The sequence below is a fragment of the Parasteatoda tepidariorum genome, chromosome 4 (genome assembly GCF_043381705.1).
Source record: "Parasteatoda tepidariorum isolate YZ-2023 chromosome 4, CAS_Ptep_4.0, whole genome shotgun sequence".
In the NCBI taxonomy this organism is placed as follows: domain Eukaryota; kingdom Metazoa; phylum Arthropoda; class Arachnida; order Araneae; family Theridiidae; genus Parasteatoda; species Parasteatoda tepidariorum.
This window is the reverse complement of record NC_092207.1, coordinates 88,339,473-88,359,531: the sequence shown is the minus strand read 5'-3', so window position 1 is coordinate 88,359,531 and position 20,059 is coordinate 88,339,473. Positions and strand designations below refer to the sequence as shown.

Below are 20,059 nucleotides of genomic sequence, written 5' to 3'. Positions count from 1 at the left end.
TAAATTTAGGCGTATTTTAATTCTTTACTTTGTATCACTTTGTAAAACAAGGCATAAGGGAATTTAATGTTTTAAATTCATAGCCATGAGCAATTTCAGTACTTTTTATTTTAAGAAAGTAACTGAAAACTAGCGTGATATTTTATTGCGTGATTTAAGTTCACTTATATTATTTTCGAAAGGCTGGTTAGGAAATTTAAACTACAACGTAATGAATAATTAATAAAGATTTTTCTTTTAGTTCGAATACTATATTCCTTGTCAGGAGATAAATCAGTGGGGAATTACTAAGTACAATGAAATGAATACTAAATAGTTATGGTTTCGATGTAGTGATAAAATGTTGCATACGTAGGAGAAAATTAGATAGGAGAAAGTTTTGAGTACGTGTTTGTTTAGGATTAAAAAAAAGCCAGAGAAAATCGTACTAATTATTTTTTGGTACACAGTTATTCTGAATTGCAAGTAAAATAAACAAGATTATAATGCATTTTTAAAAACTTGTTAATGAACAATCTAAACACAAGTGCTAGTGCCATCATTGTCTTTGAGTAAAAACTAAACAAGAATAATACGAAATCTTCTGAAAGCAATATTGACTTTTAATTTCAGATTCATTAGCATTTATGATGAACTTTAAACTTATCCCGAATATTTTTACAGTGTATAATAAATAAAATTCATTTATGTAATAAATGTCCAAAATTTTAAATGTTTTAAATTAAAAATTAATGAATTTTCCTTTCCCTAATGGGATATTTGCAAGTGACGTAGTAGGTATCTCGATCCTGATTGGTTGTTGAAACATGGCTTTTCTTTGCGTTAGCAATTGTCCTTTCCATTCTATTTCGAGTAAGTCAAACCTTTCAAGTATCTATTTTCTTAAGTTACACACTCTATATTTTTACACAAAGATTCTTTCACAAAGATTTCAATTCTTTCACTTTATNTAGCTGCTCGCCAGATTTTATTGCATTATAAAGAAAAGTAATTGATATTCGATTTTTGATTAATAATTGATTTATGTGGATAGTAGCATTTATGTGGATAGTGGCATAAAATTTAGCATTGCGTCATGGTAAATGTTATTCCTACTAAGTGGAAGTAGTTGTGTTTTTTTTATATTATACCCAATTGCAAGTAAAATAAACAAGCTTATAATGCATTTTTAAAAACTTGTTAATGAACAATCTAAACACAAGTGCTCGTGCCAGCATTGTCTTTGAGCAAAAACTAAACAAGAATAATACGAAATCTTCTGAAAGCAATATTGACTTTTAATTTCAGATTCATTAGCATTTATGATGAACTTTAAACTTATCCCGAATATTTTTACAGTATATAATAAATAAAATTCATTTATGTAATAAATGTCCAAAATTTTAAATGTTTTAAATTAAAAATTAGTGAATTTTCCTTTCCCTAATGGATATTTGCAAGTGACGTTGTAGGTATCTCGATCCTGATTGGTTGTTGAAACATGGCTTTTCTTTGCGTTAGCAACTGTCCTTTCCATTCTATTTCGGGTAAGTCAAACCTTTCAAGTATCTATTTTCTTAACTTACACACTCTATATTCTTACACAAAGATTCTTTCACAAAGATTTCAATTCTTTCACTTATATATTTCTTATTTAACACAAAGACAGGCAAGAAGCCACATAAGACATAAACAAACTAATTATGCATCGACGTTGCCAGGTACATAAAACAAAAATTTATCAAGGTTACAATAAAATACATAAGCAAATAATAAATCTAAGTTAAGTAAAAGAAGCAGACGAGAAAGAATTATATTTCAATAAATTCTATGTGCGATACGGCACTGTATTTGATTAACTTCTCGTTAGCTATCATTCTAACTTTATGTGGAGAAACTTAGCTCAACTTTAACAAGCCAGCTGGGTAAACGATCAACAGGCGCTGATGTCATAGGGTTACATGTGTGGGTATCCGTGATCTTTTCTTCTTCTTGAAGTGCAAGAACCCAATTCCCTTATGCATGTATTTTCTATGCAGAAAACTGCTCCTATCTTTAAAAATTTTAATAGGTATTTCATTAGAAACATTCGGACGTTTCTATTTTAATAGTATAATACTTTTCAATTTATTGATTTTACTCGTTTGATTTGAGACAATCTCCAATTATTTTAATAGGGTCATTTTCTTCCAAATAAAGTTAAACTTTCTTTTTTTACCCAAAACTCTGAAAATACTTTCTTTTACAGTCCTCTTTATTTCAGTTTTCTAAAACATTTTCTGCTCGATTCCAATTTTAATTTATATTTTTTATTGCTCATTTTCTAAGTGAAGTTGGATTGATTTAATTCTCCATGGAAAGCACTAAATTATTCAAAAATAAAATTATTTTTAAATGAGTAGAAGCAGGAGCATCGCAAGGGACACCGCCGAATTTAATTCTGTTTAACAATCTTAAGATATTTAAGAAGTTATGGAGCTGAATTGGGCTTATGTCATGGAGCCAAATTTGTTAGCATAATTCATAATAAAAAGTAATCACTATGCTAGTTCCATACTTTGTGTTTAAAATGCATTAAATCTAATATTATTTAATAGTAAGGGCAACTACATGGGAATTTCGGAGAACAAAAAACCTTTCACGTCAATTCTACACCCATTCTTTAATTGTCAGAATTTTGTTGCCTTAGTTCCTAAGAATTTATAAAATAAGGGATTGTTAAATAATTTGTTTATAAAAAAAATACACTTAGCTGATTTAGTATTGCTTTTATATTTTTTATAAATGCAAATTTAAACTTTTCTATAATTTTTCAATCACCTAAAATTTTTAGCTCACTGAAAATCTTTTAAAGATCCATAAGGCCAAAGGTTTGCTAGTACAGAAAAAACCAGCTCTGTGTAATAAACTCTCAAAACTCTTTGCTTTTAAACTTACTTAAGGAGAAACAACATTACTTCAACATAACCATATCCTCCAAATACTTATTTTATTCGTGTGAAAGTTGTCTACATTTAATGTATAAAAGTTTTGACTAATATATTTCAAAAAGCATTCTTAATTTGCATGTTATTGCATTATGCTATTTTTTAATTGGATACTTGCAAGCGCTGTCACACGTGGGTCAGTGAATTAGGCTTGACAAAAACGCGTGAAACCGCTTGAAGGCATCCAATTAAATCTGAACCTGTAACGTTAACACGCTATGCACAACCACGTGATTAAACACAACCATGTGACTAATAGGCAGTACCCAATTTGCTGAGAATATAATTAATGTTCTTTATTGGGTATATTTGTTTCTTGTTTCTTTTTATATAAATTATTGCACTTCTGGCCTTGTAAATAGCCCTAGATTAATTAAATTTATGAAAAACAATGTACTCAAAACTTAAAGTTAAAAATTAGGTACTGTATAATTTTCATTCGTAAAACAATTTTTCATTAGTTCTAACAACAGGAAGTAAGAACTAGTACCAAACACGCGTAAACCAAAAGTTTTATGAAATATTTATCTCATATGCATGGATGTTTTCGGGGTTTTGTTTAACATTACTGTACAATTAAATTTAAGAATAATATTGTTTTCAGGGTTCTTTCCTAACCCCTTAACAATCTTATTATTTTCATTCTCTTAAAATGAAAGAGTTATTTCCCCTACTCAAAAAAGAGTTAAATTTTTTTAACTCAACTTGAGTGAAATANAATTTATGAAAAACAATGTACTCAAAACTTAAAGTTAAAAATTAGGTACTGTATAATTTTCATTCGTAAAACAATTTTTCATTAGTTCTAACAACAGGAAGTAAGAACTAGTACCAAACACGCGTAAACCAAAAGTTTTATGAAATATTTATCTCATATGCATGGATGTTTTCGGGGTTTTGTTTAACATTACTGTACAATTAAATTTAAGAATAATATTGTTTTCAGGGTTCTTTCCTAACTCCTTAACAATCTTATTATTTTCAAGAAAATGGCTATAAAAGTGTCTCTTTTTTAATTCAAGAGAATTATAATATATGTATTCATTTTTGATTTTTGAAATTTTTCTTACCTTGAAATTTAAAACTCCATATGTCCATGTGACACTGACTCCATAATGCACACAATATTTAAAAATATTTTATCACAAAACACAAAACACGTTTATTCACAAAGAGCACAAGTAGCTGAATACAAAATACACATATTTGGATAGCGCTGAAATCTAGTTTATAATTAACTATCTCCAGTTTACATTAAAAATAGTCTTGTGTAACCATATAGTGTGTAAAATAAGAGATAAAAAAATCCGGACACAAGAGATGGATAAATTTAAACTTTTTTGGTACATTAACTCTTGCACGCTCTGGCCCGGAAAAATATATAAATAGAAAGCAACAGCTTATCCCATGTTTTTGACGGGATCGAGAGGGAAGGGGTTAAGTGGCTTCCGAAAAAATCCCTTTGCCAAAGAAATTACAATTTGAGTGTTTGAAATCAGCTTTCAAAATTTTATTTTATCTGCTTATAGTACCCGACGATAAGGGAAGTATGTATTTGAAAAATTCCTAGTAAAACAAAATTAAGATACTACATTTACGCTCTACTAATTGCTTTATCGACTGACAATGCTCTACCATACACAAGAAGGGTGTCACAGGATTGCCTCCGCCACATTTCCGCCGTCCCCTGCTCTGCACGATCCCCAGATTTGTCACCGAACAAGCATATCTGGGCCCACTTGGGACGGTAAGTTGAATAGCCTCTGAGTTATCGATGTTTTCACAGCAACTGTAGGTCGAGACGCTGCAGGATAGCCTAAGGAACTTACATGCTTCAATGTCCGATCGTATCACCGGAAGGGACCCAAGAGGGAGCTAAAAACCTCCACTCAGTTGCATCCTTTCTGGTAATAAATGATCTTTCGGCTTTGATTTTTTTAATTTCTTACTTATATCAACGTAATACTTTTGCATGTTAAATTTTCGTTTCAGTTTGACAACTCTTCCTAGGTACGATAGTTTTTGTGGAAATTTATGTAAAACTTACTCCATAGAACGAGAGCATACGGGTCTGCATCTCCCTTTCTCGCAAATTCTGGTACATCGTCTACCTTCTGTAGTTTTCATATCAAAGCTCAGCATCATTAAGAACAATAACATTCCTGCCACATAGAAACGTGATGATGGCATGTTCTTTTTTTTTCACTCTGAAAATACATACATAAAAAATATTTACTTATCAAACTTATAATTACTTATCAATACTTATCAAACAAAGTCATTCATCATTCACAATTTTTTTTCCGCTTTTTGAATGAATTTGTTTTTTTCTTTTTTAAGATACTCCGTAAAATCTTAAAATTTTGAATTTGCAAAATTAGAAATGTGCGAAATTTTAAGTAATGAAAATGTGATTAAAATAAAATAAAAATGCACAGCGGGCAAAAAAAGAAAAAAAATCGACCACCCTGAATAACTTTTGATCTAATGAGCGAATCTTCACGTTCTAGGACTCAATCCTAATGGTTAGAGATGGTGACCTCATATATGCTAATTAATTAGTGTAAGCGACATTTTAAGTTAGGAAATCAGACACAAAAACGTACTTTCTCTCAAAAAACATACCTTTTCTTCAACGGATTCGAATGATTTGTTGATCAAAGGACTTTAACTTAAATAAACTTTTCGATTATACCCTCCAATTTAATAAACTTATAATCACTTATAAATCGTAAAAACAGATGTAAGTTAATTTAAACTTTGCAAATATTCACCAAATTCTTTAGACGGGTGGCGACCTCTAACGGCGAAGCCATTAAAGGACTAGAACTTAAATTTAAAACAAAAATCAAGGTAGTATATATTTTCAAGACTCTGATTCACAAAACTAATTATTTTAGGGATTTGTTGTAATAAAATTAGAATCCGAAGTAGGCTTTGTTCATTACAAGGGAAATTTAACCGATTTTCTTCCTGTTTTTCATTACGAAGAAACTTGCATTTCTTTTTTGAATCTTTTTCAGGTTGGCGGCTTTTTCTACTTTCCTTTTTTGGGGAGATTAGACATGATACGTCCTATAAACAATTTTCATTCATATATATATNATATATATATATATATATATATATATATATATATATATATATATACTGCTAGATTAAAACATTATCGAAGCGTATCACTGCATGCTTTGCTTTTAAATTGCCATATGCTTAATTCCATGAAAATTGAATTTGAATTAATAATTTATAAAAAGAGGCTGGAGTAGAACTATCCTATGAATCCTATAACGTAATAAAATTTAATTATGTAATGTTATTTAAAATATGTAAAAAAAGTTTTTTTTTACATAGTTTAACTGAATTTAATACGAGAATTTTAACTGAATATTATTCAATTAACTAATTTCATACTCAGGTGAGAAAGTTGTCTTAGAATTTAAATAAAAATTAATAAAAAAAGCAATACGCACAGCTCTTTTCCATAAAATAAAATATTATTTATTTTATGGAAATATTTTAAAATATGCAACAAAAATATGCATTTATTTTCATATTCTTCTAAATCTCATTATTGTTTGAAATGGATTATTTTCATAATTGAACTGATTTTTAACATTTATTGTTGTCCTTGGATTTTAAAATTTTTGTATTTATTTTTCCACATGTGTGCTGTAAACACTTGTACCATAAAAAAAAATCTTTAGTTGTTTATCGTTATCGTTTGTTTTACCGTTTAAAATATAAGTTGCTATGAATGTTGTTATTATTCAAAATGTTTTTTTTTATACTTGAACTCTAGTTTTATTATCAAACTTTTTAAAACTATTATTATAGTTGGAACTTTAAGTGTTGGTGTTTATAGCTTTTTCTATGCTTACCATGAACATCCATTTTTTAAAAAATAAATAAAATCTTTCTGTTTTATAGATACATGAAAATATTCTGATGCAGAGAAAGTTAGAAAAAGTTTTCCTTCAAGGATTCGAATGCTTACCAAAATAAAAAGACTGAATTTAGACTGATGATGTAGCAAATGTAAACAAACAATTGGTATTTCTTTCTCTATATTTACCTGAAAGCAAATACCAAATTATAAAACATATTCTATCTTTGCGCTAGGAGACTATTCATGTTTTTAAAAAGAAGAATCATTACTTTAAGAAAATGGCTTGTTTACATCCATCCAATATTTATTCGAATATCTATACGGATATTTTGTTGCAAATTTAATGATTTGAAATTTCTTTATGCATTAATGAGTTCTAAATATCTGTAGTTGTAAATTTGAAATGTGCATAAATTAATCAATAATAAATTCTGTATCATTATGAGCGTTTTTGTAAGACAATTGAATGTCTACTTCTTGCAACTGATCGATGTTAATATTCATTATTGGGTGAAACAACAGAGTTAAAAAAAAAAATTTCGTTTGGAACTGGTTAAAAAACTAAATTTTTGCATTAAATTTATACATTAAAGATATTTTGGACACTTTAAAGTATTATTTATTACTAGGGGGTTAAGCCCCCTGTACGCTACTGCTCACTAACCCAGATGATTGCTTAGCAATAATTTTTGATTTTTAATATGAAACAGTTTTTTCCACGAAAGTTAAAATTATTGACCTGAAATAACTGTACTTTAAAGAGTTCTGCTTGCTTACGCTTGTGCCTCCTCTTCACGTCCAACATGGACGTGAAATATTTAAATTAATTTGATTGGTAAAAAGTATGAAGTATCTCGTACGGTACTTTTCCATTTCGCAGGAGCAGGTGATTAAGTTGTCCATGTAGAGTCACAGGGACCAAGTAAATTCAATTGTTTATTATTATTGTTCAATCATTACCTTTAAATCACGCTTATTTTTTAAAAAATACAAATTGATAAACAGATAAATAAAATGGCTGAATTTACTTGTGCCGGCGAAATGCTACGAATCTATATTGCTTATGATTCTATTAAGTTCTATAAGTGAACATAAATAATTTTGCTTAGCAATCATTCTTAAAATAACATTAAAATTAAAGGCATATTGTTATTACAAATTTTGAGAGTTCAAAACCGTACTTTATTTATCCTCACTTACCAAACAGGCTGATATATTAAATACAATGTGGGAATGCAGCATATTGTGCATGAAGTGCATATTGTGCATTTCATGCCCAATATCTATTACCAGTTTCTTATTCTCTCCAGGTATTCTCGTTACCAGTAATTTATGATGGCATATTAATGTAATGTGCATCAAAAATTACAATTGTAAAATGGTTAATAAGTTTACACACCATTAAAATGACTTTATCTTAAAATGAGGCGTAATCATGGGATTATAATATAGTAAAGAAACAACTATTTCACTTTTAAATTCTTTAATTATAAAATAATTAAAATTCAAATCATAATAATGACTGAATAAAATTTTAAAAGAATATTTCAAGTACCTTCAAATTTAGAATACTATTATATATTTTATAGGAAAGCAATACCTTTATGACTTTTATTTTATTTTATGCAGATGATAATCAAAATGATAATTAAAATAATGTCTGAATACTGGATCCTACCAGGCAATTTTCTGGCCAGCAAAAATGTTCCAAAAACAGTGGGAAACAATGGTTTTTCTTAGATTCTTTTGTTAGAAACTAATAAAAAATTTTGTGCAAAAAAAAAACATTTAAAATAAGCAAAAACAATTCACAATCTTTAGTTATTCTTTTTTCGGTGTATTAAGGTACCTTCTATTTAGGTACTATTTATTATTATTATTATTCACATTATATACACATACAGTTCAGTTAAATTATTTTTACTTTTTACTAGTTCTAAATGCTTAAAAATGTTATATTCAAGATTACAATGAAATTAATGAAGAAATTAAGCATCTAAAAAACACCAGAGATTTAATATTTCACTTACTGATTGAATATCTTCAAAACATATAGATGATAAAGATAATTGCGCGATTTATTAATAGAAGAAAAAAGTTCATTCACTTTACTCTCATTTGTATACTTGTAAATAACGTCACCTGTGGGTCAACCAATCTGATTTGACACACACACGTGGCGTCGCTTGCAATCATACAATTAATCCTGATACGAAAAGTAGTTCAGGGGGATAATAAATGCAAGCATTAAAGTTGTAACATTATCACACCATGCACTACCACGTGATTAGACACAACCATGTGATTATTAAATGTACACTCAAGTGTAGTGTTAAAACCATCATGCCGCTCTTGCTGTCATGGTTACATTGACAGAATTTCTAAAATACCAACAATTGCTATTTTACATAAATGTGGTCCTCATCGTAAAAAATATATTTCACAATGAGTTGAAGCATTTTCAGTGAGTTAGTATACAAAAAAAGAGTATTTTAAAAATATCCTCACGCGTGTCAGTGACTCAGAACTTGCTCAGAAAACAACGGGTCGAAAGAAGAAAGCTCAATGAATTGTATGATACACCTTGCTCTCTTCATCTCTGTCTAGCATCGCTAATTTATGTGCTATAAATACAAACTACATTTTGCATCAACAAATTTACTGTGCTAACCACGTTTTAATGAGGAAAAAATAATTACCTTTTGAAAATTTCTAAATTCTGTCTCTATAACCGTAAGTTTGACAACTATATAATCGTTTTTGACACTCTTCTTGGGCGTATCTTTTTATTAACCCTTAAAAAACTTTATTACATTCATTGGAAAAGAATGCTTACAAGGAGCGGTGTGTAAGCAAAGATACTTACAATCATTCTATTTTATTCCTATCTAAAAATTATTTAAAGGAAATAGCTAATTGAACTTTTAATAAATCTGATGATTAAAAGCATTCTTAAACAGTTTTGGTATTCCTACAATTTTTGTTTCGAATTTTAAAAGTGTACATAAGCTTCAATGGTTTATTTAATATTTGAAGAAAATAAATATTTAGTTTGAATTTCATCAACAGACATTAAATGAAATAGAAAATAAAAACTGAAAAATACCGACTTTTTTTTTCTTAATTTGAAAGAGGTTCCTAGCCATTATTTAAGTCAAAGAATTCCTTTGAAACATAGAAAAGTCGGAAAATTGTGTCTTCGAATTCACTGGATTTTTTCCTCTTTCCGAATTCTATTAAATTTTAGATATGCTAGTATCTACGCTTGGAAGCTGAAGAAAATTAGTGAGGCTATTTCTTTACTCTGTTTAAAAGAAATTTAATATTTAATTACTTGTCGCATGTCATTTGTAGCAAATGCTTTCATGTTTAGGACTGCTTTAGTCATTTTTACTTTAACGTAAATTTTTTCTATGCTTGCAAAGTAATAAGTTTACAACTATTTTTGCTTAATTTAAATAGAAAATGTAAAATAAGTAGAAGAATTCGTTGCAAAATTGTTTTAGATCAAGAGAATGCATTTAAAGTTTTAAATAAGTTTTACTTCTGAGCATTGGGACATGCCTAAGCAAAGGTGATTAAATGAAAAAATATATATTTTTTTTGAATACACAATTTTTTGAATCTACAACAATATATACTTAAAAATATATATTATTGTAGAAAAAAGTGGTCGGGATCGATATAGTATAATTATTAATTGATTCGATCTAGTAGGTCAATATTGTACAATTAAGAGTCTATTTGAACACGGGAGTTTATGAATGAATACCAGCAATGCTATTCAATCGCAAAAATTTTAAGAACCAAACGATAATTTTAAATTAGGATTTAGAGATATTGAAGATATGGCTATCTCGGAATGGATTATCGTTCCACTTTCTGCTTATGTAAAAAAATATCAACAAGATGTAGTCATTGATTTTTAGTTGTTCTTGAAGCAAAGATAATTTGAAATAATTAAACTGTGAGTAAATTCTGGACCAATGAAAATATTACCTAAAAATATACAAAACTTTGTAATGCGGCATTTCCATTTTTAAATGCACTCTCAAACTCACATATGGTAGAACTTGGCTTCAGTCATGTCTATTCTTTATTAACAAAGCAGAAAAATAGACTTAGAACCAACATTTCAAAGGGGTGAAAATTCTCATGGACAAGGCCAGGACATATATATCCCCCGCAGTGCCCAGCACTCACACCACATGTTCTGGAATTGGGAATGATGCCACTTGAGACAACCTAAAATCTGTTCTCTATAGTTCTCTATAGATGTCTGTTCTCTATAGAGGCACCGAAGTTAGCGGACGTCATTAAACAGATGATGAGTCCTCTAACTTACTTACACCACAGAAATTAAAAATTATCACTCCAACTGTATTATATTCAGAAAAAAAAATTGACTAAATTACTTTCAAAGACATTTCTGGTTAAAGAAACCATTATTTTGGTAATTATACCAAAATATACAGTATTTAAACCACTCATTTCCTAATTTTAACATTCGCTATGGTAACATGCTTACCGGAAATTCTGTTTTTCTAAATTCTAATTCTTAGTACCATACAACAGTAACAAATACTAAACTGAAATGTAAATGTAATCGAATAAATGGTTTTTCTGCAATGCCCGAAGGTATTATGATAAAATTACCAAATTTTACCAAATTTACTATTAAACAGCATGGTAATAAATACCATATCTTATTGTTAGTTTTACCAAAAGTAGTTACTAAAACGCATCTATAAAAATGAGCTTGCTTTATTGTGTTATCATGAATGAGAAATACGGTAAATGTTACTATATTCTGGAATATTTTGCCTTACATTTTTCTTTTCTTATTTTATTAAGACTTCTTTTATCCTACATGGATAATTCTTTTCACTCAAGTTCAATGGCAAATACAGAATGAAGTTTATAATATTCCTTATTTATTTACCATGAATCTGCAGCATCACTGTACTGAGACTTGGGAGGATTTAAGGTGAGAAGATATTATGCATTGTTATAATTAATTAGGACAAATAGTTTTCTGAAATAATCTGCATCGGAAATAATAAAATTTGCATCTAAATAGAGTGGTAGCATACAAATTACACGAATTGTTAATTTTCCTAAATCTTGTTACTGTTAAAATTGTAAAGTATAATAAATTTTTACAACGTTTTAAATTTATTTTATTATGCTAAATTAATAGCTACACACTTTAAATGCATTTTTTATAAACCCACAGAAACTGTTTTCTCCTGAGAGCCTTTTGATATTGAGAAAAAATTGTAAACACCTCAATAGCAAATTAAAAATCTAATAAATTACATTTTCTTCGGGATCGAATATTCGTTAAAGAAATCTTTGTTAAATAAGAAGCAAAAATGAGAAGGAATTTAATTTAATATTGTTCGCAAGTTTTTACCACGCTTTAAATACGTCAATTACTTTATATTCTTTCTTTACATATTTACATGTTATGAAGTTTCTACAACCAGCTTGGGAATTAACTGATGCCCTTAATTCCGATTTTCGTGTCCGTGACTTTATATATTTGCTTTATTTACTTAAGAAAGACTTAATTAATCAACTGTTTAATTTATTAGAACTTAATATCTTACATGGAAACAAACTTTTCTTGCGTACATAAAAGGTAATTTTTAAATTTCTTTTTAAGTTTTATTGTTTGACAGATAAATTTTCACATTTCATGGGTATCATGTTTTAAACTGATATAAGAGGTTGTAGCCAATGTACTTTTGTAATTTATCGCTAGAAAAACGATGGCTCACATACCTAGCTCGATACAAATATTTGTGGGTCGATCATTTGTTGTTCCTTTCCTTTAATCGTTGTTTTTGATGTGCATTCTAAATTAACACTTATTTAAAATTAAAATAGAGAATAATAAATATTCATGAGCAATTTTTTCAAAAATGTTTTGGTTAATTCAAATAGTTTTAGGGTTAAGGCAAAATAAACAAAAAAAGTAAATAAACAAATAAATAAAATTAATAATAAGGGGCTGAAATTTTTTACCATTTACTGCATTATAATTAATACTGTTGTTTTGAGGGACAGGAATCCGAATTCCGCGACTAAAGTAATTTACTATTATTGGTTTATTATGAGAAGTACGTGTTTTGTGTTTGAAGAACTAAAACGTCACAACTTAGAACGCCTGATCAAAAAATTTATATATGTTATTATATATGCTCCTCGATAAATTATTAATATTACGCTTTAGTGCGAAAAAAATTCGATCATTTGACCAAAAGTTAAGCAAATGCTCCGCCATTTTATTTTTCAATAAGAACTATTCATTAAAATATTGAAGAGTTTATTAAAAATACATTTGTAAAATGCATAGTAAGTATGCATTTTCTACCAATAGTTATAAATAATAGAACCATGATGGTTCAGTAGCTCAGACACACAACTGTCAATGTGAAGGACTTGAGTTCGATCCCCAGTACATAACTAGAATTTGGAGAACCCTTTTGATTGCTTCTTCTTCAATGTGTAAATATTTGCTTCATACTTCAAAGCCAGGAAAAAGGTTCAACACGTTCTATTACTTTCTGTTTCCTTGAGAAATGGTAGAAACCTTTTTACATGCTTCAGAACTGGTTTTTGTTTTAGTGCGAATAAGCGGAAAATTTTTACGTCTTGGCTTTAAGCTCGGTTAAGAGTTAACTTAGCTATGTCAGAAAATAAAAAGTTGACTAGTTTTCCATTACGGCTTGAAGCTTACTTACACTCTTAAAATTTTCATTCTAAAATTATGGTAAAATAACTGGCAGCTGTCTGTAAATCCGATTAACCGTAAAGTTTACGGAAAGGAACATTTTTTTTCCTTTATGGTTTTGAAACCATTTACAAAAGTATGGTTATAACACCATAAATACGAAACTAAATCGTTTTTTTAACCATTTATTACTATCATTTTTTAAAAACGTTAAAAAAACTTATTATTATTATTTAACTAGACATAGGAGCTCGGTTTTCGTAAGGTAATGGTCATTGGAGAGTGCCGGACGGTGGAAATTCTTCACGTGTTGAAGGGAATGGAGGAAATAGTGTGTTGTCAACACTGGGACTCGAACTCCAGTTCTGCCGGTCATGAGATTGACTGATAAGCCCGCTCGGCTATGACATGTACGCAGTTGCAAAGAACTAATTAGATTCATTAGGTGGTTCTAGAGGGTGCGATAAAATTCTGGTTGCTTAACCGTACTAGGTGAAAGCAGTTAGTTAACAGTTTTTTCTCAAACTTAACAGTTTGATTACCATTTTATTTAAGGCTATTTGACTGTTTTGATTAAATATGGTAAAATAACCATTCAATAAATTGTAATTTAACCATTTTTTCCGAGAAATTTCTAACAGTGTAGCTGAAGAACGATGGGTACCAGCTTCTCTAGAAATTGGAGGTGGCCTATGCGCGATGCTAAAGACAATGCCATAAATACTCCCTTTGTCACGAAATTGTGAAGCTTTAAGCTTTAACCTCCATAACGAGCTGTTGTGGTAATACAATAACTGATTACTTTTTGAATTATTTTATTTATGCTTAAAATAGTAAGCAGTTTTTTTAAATATTAACTTTATAAATGCTCAAGTTTTAAAAATATCTCAAATTTTTATATGGTAAAATAACCATTCAATAAATTACTATAAAGTTTTGGTCACCCTTTCGAGGAAAATATTATCAGTGTAAAATTAATTCAGTTTTATTTTAAATGCTGTGAAAAATTTTTATATTTTCAAAACTTGTACTTCCTTAAGAAAAAATATTTAAAAAAATATTAAATATAAATTTAAACTCTTAAATATTTGAGGAACATTTAAAAAAAACTATCCTACAAAGTTATCCATGGTCAAAGGAGAGGATAAAAAATAATGCAAAATAATAAAACATTAAAATTTAAGAAATAAACATCTTAAAGCTATTCTATTCTGCGATGGAATTAATTCGAAGAAAAGTTTCCGTTAAAATATAATAAAAATAGATTAAATGGATTTATTATATATATACACTAAAAATAGATTTTTTTTAAAGTTACATTTGTACAAATTGTGTTTAATTTAAACTTGTTTTGTTTACTAAACTCTCAGGATAATAAAACTAATCAGATTAATAAAAATTTTATCCATGTATGAAAGAAAGGAGCTTAGGTATATAAGGGGAAAGTAATTTAATCGTTCTTTTAAAATCTAGAGAAATCTTCAGTATTAGTAGACTTAAAAAAAAATTTCTGAAAGACATAAGGCTTTAAATATTTATTGTCAAAAGATTAATTATTATTTCATATTCACTGATTTTTCGACATAACTTATCAGGCTTAAATCAGCTTGTTGAAGACCATTGGTTTTATTATTGTTAATTATGTACTCAAGAAAAAAAAACTTTTCAAAACAAAGAAATTAAAATAGAATCAATTGCATTTAGTATTAAAACAAAAATTCAAGATTTCATTTTTTAGTTTTGAATCTTAGCTTAAATAAAAAAAATATTGTATTGTAAGCTCTGGTTTTGTCGCTTTAGTTGTAAAAATTTATTCAACATTAAATTCTTGGAAATTTTCAGTGGTTCTCCCTGATTGGTACTTACTAAAAAAAAAGGACAAAATTATTTACTGCAGTACAGACCCAACAGTATTAATAATACAACACTTGTTTAAAGGTAAAGGTGTGATTACAAAAGTATAGCACTTGTCAAACATATCAAAATAAAAAATAAAAACATCAGCTGATTTTGCCTTGATCAAAATTATAGCAAATATCTTTTTGGATATTTTTTTCACTGTTATTCAAATGTACGGTGTGTCTCAATGAAATACAGGCAATTGAATTTTGTGCCATAACCGGACACAAAGAAAATCAATGAAAATGAAACATGTATATTAAGAAAATCTATGTATTCAAATACATATTTTCTAGGAGTCTGTTTCATCTTCCTGCTCCATCAGAAGCAGGAAAAAAAGATTGAGGAGGAAAAAAGTGTCTCAGAGATGTAACGCCATTTCTGATTATAGCCAAAATCACTGCTATATTTATATGTGACTGGAAATATGCGATGTAACTTAATATAAACCTATTCCTGTAGAACAATAGCATCAATTACATTATGTCATATTTCAATTATTGCAGCTTACTATTCTGCCTCAAAATCAAACTGGATTATTTTATATATATATATATATATATATATATGTATACTCGTATATTACTCATTAATTTTAATTTTAAGACAGCCACAGACAAGTCAAAGTTGGAATATAAAAATTATGTGAGATATTGTGGAAATAGTTTTANGTTGTCCATAAAATAAGGTTCCCAAGGAGCTGCGGATGCTAGGAACGCTGTTAAGCGGGATTTGTTGAGACTGGCGTGTAACTTAGCTCCCTTTGTCCCAGTTCCCGCCCCGACGAGGTATCTACAACGTTAATTCTTGTCTTGGTAGCCGTGAAAGATAAAGCTTCCATTTGTTTCTCACGCCAGGTGCGAATTACGCTCTGTGATTTGTTTTTGAATGCAAAAAACGCTCCTCCGGTGGACATTCATTCCCAACTCTGTGAGGCGTACGGGGAAGAGTGTATGAGTGTGCAAACTGTGCGCAAATGGTGCAGAGAATTCAAAGACGGACTTACAGACGTCCATGACGAACAACATTCTGGCCGGCCATCGTTTTCGGTCAAAGCGATTGCGAAAGTGGAAGAAGCAATGCTGAAAGATCGAAGGGTGAAGGTTCGGGACCTCAGCGAGATGATCCCTGTTGTCAGTAAGTCCTGCATTCACAACATTCTGAGAGACCGCTTAGGATATGCCAAGGTTTGGGCAAGGTGGGTCCCGAAAATGCGGACGGATGACTATGACAACAAACGGCAACGTGTTGAAGCCGCCTGCGAATTTCTTCATGCCTACGAAACCGATGGCAAGGAATTTTTGGACTCTGTTGTCACTGGGGACGAGACCTGGGTCCACTACATGACACCGGAAACAAAAGAACAATCCCGTTAGTGGAAGCATCCATGCTCACCAAAACCGAAGGAGTTTAAGCAAATTCTGTCTGTTTTAAGCTATCTTCGCGGAGCGGCGGCAGAGCTCTACGACTCAGGCATAAAGAAGATGGTACACCGCATGCAAAAATGCATTGATCTAAACGGCGATTATGCCGAAAAAAAGAGGGAAGTCTAAGCTCTCCAAACATGTATTATTCAATGCCAATAAACATGTTTTTCATTGTGAAAATTCGTTGGGAACCTTATTTTATGGACAACCCTCGTATATATATGTTAAGAATACTCTGTCACGTTTTTTTAAGAAATTCTGGTCATGCGGTAAAGGGTCGGCCATTTCATGACATGCAACTTATTATCGAAAAACTATATCCGTGAAGATCTTTCAACGCGAAAGAAGGTGTTGTTTTGCTTTAATTTGGTACGCAAATTCTCTCAGTACGTGGCAGTAAATGAGTTTCTGGTATTCTTCGGTAGCCGGTAGTCTTCATGCGGCCTGGGGAAAAAGCCAAGTAAAGTTCACAACTATAGACGAAATTTTTCCTTGAGCTTTCTTATTATTGTCCCTTTCCTCATGTTTCTCTCCTCTACTGTTTTGCTTTATATTTTGTACGAGCAATGTGCGATATGAAGGAATTTAACAGCAACTGAAAATGAGAGGTATCCACTATCAAAGGAGAGTATAAAAAATAAGAATTCAATGTTCTCGTCTAGACAGCTTTATATGCTATTTCAATGGTAAAGGAAGAAGATTTCTCCTCAGTTATAACTTCTCAGTTGGACAGTAAAAAGGCTTAGTGATGAGGGAAGACCTAGGCCATGGTTGTAAGCTTAAAATGGCATTTCTTATAGGCAGCATTAAAACTACCAATTATGAAGAAAAAGAAACTAGAAATCCATTTATTGCCATTTTCAGAGAGAACTAATGACCTAAGTTGGATTTTCCAGCAGGATTATGCCTCCATTTACGATGTAAAATCTTGATAATTTTGGATAATATGGTGCCTGACATGAATGGTATTTCTTTCCCATGACCTCAATCATCAAAAAAACGTGGAGATGGATATTCTCTTAGTTGGGCTTCACATGCCAAGAATGAACAGTTTCAAACTTACGCAGAATAGAATTACGCTGACATCATTTAAAACCAAGGATACTATTGATACTAATGTTTTTCGTGGTATAGTAAATGGTACTCAACATATATTTCAAGTCATTTATGAACAGTGGCGTACGCAAGGGAGGGGTTTAGGGGTTTAAACACCCCCCTTGAGCTCAGACAAAATGGCAAAAATAAAAATTTTAGTAGAAATTATGCGAGCTATTATGTAAGACTACATATTTTTATTAGCCTTATTCCTACTTTTTTTTCTCACGGTGTTTCTCAGAATGCTGAAAAAACATTTACTATAATAGGGTTGTACTTTTGAAACCAAATTCACGTGATACTGTTACGGACTGGTTCCTTTCTGTCCTGCCAGTATAGTTTTCGAGACTGGCTGTCATTCGCGAGATCTTGACGCGATGATTCTGGAATCCAAATCAAAATTTAACTAAACAATGTTGTCTAAATAAAAAGTCAAAATTGTCTAGCTGTCTAAATTAGGGAAATAATAGTGCTTTATTACAGATTCGAATTTTTTTTAGTAGTTTCAGAAAATTATGAACACCCCCTTGGAAAAATTCTGCGTACGCCACTGTTTATGAACATGATGTATACATTGCCTATAAAGAGTGACTTTATTTCGACAGAACACTTTTTTCCACTTCTTTTCTTACTTATTTTTAATTTCTTCCTGTCCAGTTGAGATCCATACTAATAAGTAAGCATAATAATAATAAGTAAGTTTCTACCTAGAAAATATGTGTTGGTATATATGCAGGGTTATTCGTAATTCCCTCCGGTGTTTCGAAGCGCCATAGTAAACAAAAGAAGACGAATATGAAAAAAAGAAACATATGAAATTATTCCCAAACTATTCAAGTTTTACTTACATACATTACAGGGTTACATTGTTCTATGTATGAACCCTTGGTCACACGACATACATCAACGCGATAGTCCAGTTCCTGCCCGGAGGGAATTATGAATAACCTGTACCTTCTAAATATGCGTTTTTGGTTTTCATTGGTCCAATTACGGTTCAAAATCAAGATGTCTTTATTTCATTGGGACACACTGTATTTAAGCTCCTATTTTTGTATTAATTTGTTAAGTGTATTCAATATGTTAGCGTTTATCTGCTCAATTCGTGTGGGAAAAAAAACTGTACGTCTTGTCTTTGTTTTATCTTTTTGCTTATGGATAAACAATATTAATTATTTAGAAAAAAATTATGTCGAAATTTGAGAGACGTGTCTCATATTGACTTCATCTACTGAGCTTTATAATCTGTTATTTTTAATACATTGAGTATGTTCTTAAGTTTCAATGAATGCAAATGACTTGATACTTTCCGTACGAAAAAACACAGACTTCAATTTATTACAATGAGAATTGATAATTTTTTCAACTAACTTCACATTTACTTTACTATTATCCGCATGTCATATTATACCCAGTTGATCGACTTCGAGAGGAAATATAATTGTTTCACTATTATACACCTTTAAACTAAAATTAATTTATATGGGGTGTTCCATTAAGACCATCCTTAATATGCATTTTTGTAAACATGCATTTAATATGCAGTTTTGTAAACATTGCCTTAATATGCATTTTATTTTTATGAAACCACCTTCTTTTACTATAATTTGTCAACATTCGATGGAGCTTTTATTTTTTACAAGTTTATATATTATTTAGCGATCCTCAATGTGTATACTTTTTCCCTTTTATTTTTTGATTAGGAATCTAAACATAAATATTAAGAGTAGTCTTTAAGAAACACCTTGTATTTAAAAAGACTAGTGATTGTGGCTTAAAAAGTTAATGCTGAAGATTATTACAGAAAAAAAATTAAAATTAAATGAAAAAGGTTTCAAAACATTTGTGATTGGATTTTGAAGAAAACAGAAACACAGTTTTAATTTCTTGTAGAATACAAAATATTGTCTATACTTAATGCAATTAATTCAGCTTTTTATTTTATTTCTCCCACGTAAGCGTCTTAAAGAGGAAAAGAATGCAAATTATATAGTAATATCTTAAAAAAGGCCAAAGTAATGAACTGTCAAAAAATAAAACAAAA

General features: G+C 29.9%; 1 long non-coding RNA gene across 4 annotated transcripts in view; it reads right to left on the bottom strand.

The window, feature by feature from the left end:
- Positions 1–20,059, bottom strand: part of LOC107444229 (uncharacterized) — a 72,395-nt gene that overhangs the window by 6,578 nt on the left and 45,758 nt on the right. For 2 of the 4 annotated variants that reach the window (XR_001584104.3, XR_001584105.4), the window contains exons 2-3: positions 6,964–7,041; positions 5,014–5,173 (exon numbers count right to left, since the gene is read on the bottom strand). This is a non-coding gene — a long non-coding RNA (uncharacterized lncRNA). The remainder of the gene's footprint in view (positions 1–5,013; positions 5,174–6,963; positions 7,042–20,059) is intronic. The other 2 variants (XR_001584108.3, XR_001584107.3) reach the window with 1 other exon arrangement.